Genomic DNA, 2,192 nt, shown 5'->3' with positions numbered 1-2,192 from the left:
GAGTCTGCCAGGTCAGAGGCAGTAGGGATGACCATGATGTTTAGTGAGTCTGCCAGGTCAGAGGCAGTAGGGATGACTTGTTCTCTGTTTCGTGAGTCTGCCAGGTCAGTGGCAGTAGGGATGACCATGGATGTTTAGTGAGTCTGCCAGGTCAGAGGCAGTAGGGATGACCATGGATGTTTAGTGAGTCTGCCAGGTCAGAGGCAGAAGGGATGACCATGGATGTTCTCTGTTTAGTGAGTCTGCCAGGTCAGAGGCAGTAGGGATGACCAGGATGTTCTCTGTTTTGTGAGTCTGCCAGGTCAGAGGCAGTTGGGATGACCAGGGATGTTCTCTGTTTAGTGAGTCTGCCAGGTCAGAGGCAGTAGGGATGACCAGGGATGTTCTCTGTTTAGTGAGTCTGCCAGGTCAGAGGCAGTAGGGATGACCAGGGATGTTCTCTGTTTAGTGAGTCTGCCAGGTCAGAGGCAGTTGGGATGACCAGGGATGTTCTCTGTTTAGTGAGTCTGCCAGGTCAGAGGCAGTAGGGATGACCATGGATGTGCTCTGTTTAGTGAGTCTGCCAGGTCAGGGGCAGTAGATGACCATGGATGTTCTCTGTTTAGTGAGTCTGCCAGGTCAGAGGCAGTAGGGATGACCAGGGATGTTCTCTGTTTAGTGAGTCTGCCAGGTCAGAGGCAGTAGGGATGACCAGGGATGTTCTCTGTTTAGTGAGTCTCCAGGTCAGAGGCAGTAGGGATGACCAGGGATGTTCTCTGTTTAGTGAGTCTGCCAGGTCAGAGGCAGTAGGGATGACCATGGATGTTTAGTGAGTCTGCCAGGTCGGGGGCAGTAGGGATGACCAGGGATGTTCTCTGTTTAGTGAGTCTCCAGGTCAGAGGCAGTAGGGATGACCAGGGATGTTCTCTGTTTAGTGAGTCCTCCAGGTCAGAGGCAGTAGGGATGACCAGGGATGTTCTCTGTTTAGTGAGTCCTCCAGATCAGAGGCAGTAGGGATGACCAGGGATGTTCTCTGTTTAGTGAGTCTTCCAGATCAGAGGCAGTAGGGATGACCATGGATGTTCTCTGTTTCGTGAGTCTGCCAGGTCAGAGGCAGTAGGGATGACCAGGGATGTTCTCTGTTTTGTGAGTCTGCCAGGTCAGAGGCAGTAGGGATGACCAGGGATGTTCTCTGTTTAGTGAGTCTGCCAGGTCAGAGGCAGTACCGATGACCGTGGATGTTCTCTGTTTAGTGAGTCTGCCAGATCAGAGGCAGTAGGAATGACCAGGGATGTTCTCTGTTTAGTGAGTCTGCCAGGTCAGAGGCAGTAGGGATGACCAGGGATGTTCTCTGTTTCGTGAGTCTGCCAGGTCAGAGGCAGAAGGGATGACTAGGGATGTTCTCTGTTTCGTGAGTCTGCCAGGTCAGTGGCAGTAGGGATGACCATGGATGTTTAGTGAGTCTGCCAGGTCAGAGGCAGTAGGGATGACCAGGGATGTTCTCTGTTTCGTGAGTCTGCCAGGTCAGAGGCAGTAGGGATGACCATGAATGTTCTCTGTTTAGTGAGTCTGCCAAGTCAGAGGCAGTAGGGATGACCAGGGATGTTTCGTGAGTCTGCCAGGTCAGAGGCAGTCGGGATGACCAGGGATGTTTAGTGAGTCTGCCAGGTCAGAGGCAGTAGGGATGACCATGGATGTTCTCTGTTTTGTGAGTCTGCCAGGTCAGAGGCAGTAGGGCTGACCAGGGATGTTCTCTGTTTAGTGAGTCTGCCAGATCAGAGGCAGTAGGGATGACCAGGGATGTTTCGTGAGTCTGCCAGGTCAGAGGCAGTAGGGATGACCAGGGATGTTTAGTGAGTCTGCCAGGTCAGAGGCAGTAGGGATGACCATGGATGTTCTCTGTTTTGTGAGTCTGCCAGGTCAGAGGCAGTAGGGATGACCAGGGATGTTCTCTGTTTAGTGAGTCTGCCAGGTCAGAGGCAGTAGCGATGACCGTGGATGTTCTCTGTTTAGTGAGTCTGCCAGATCAGAGGCAGTAGGAATGACCAGGGATGTACTCTGTTTAGTGAGTCTGCCAGGTCAGAGGCAGCAGGGATGACCATGGATGTTCTCTGTTTAGTGAGTCTGCCAGGTCAGAGGCAGAAGGGATGACTAGGGATGTTCTCTGTTTCGTGAGTCTGCCAGGTCAGTGGCAGTAGGGATGACCATGGATG

The sequence above is a fragment of the Oncorhynchus keta genome, chromosome 25 (assembly GCF_023373465.1).
Source record: "Oncorhynchus keta strain PuntledgeMale-10-30-2019 chromosome 25, Oket_V2, whole genome shotgun sequence".
NCBI lineage: Eukaryota > Metazoa > Chordata > Actinopteri > Salmoniformes > Salmonidae > Oncorhynchus > Oncorhynchus keta.
This window is presented reverse-complemented; position numbering follows the sequence as displayed.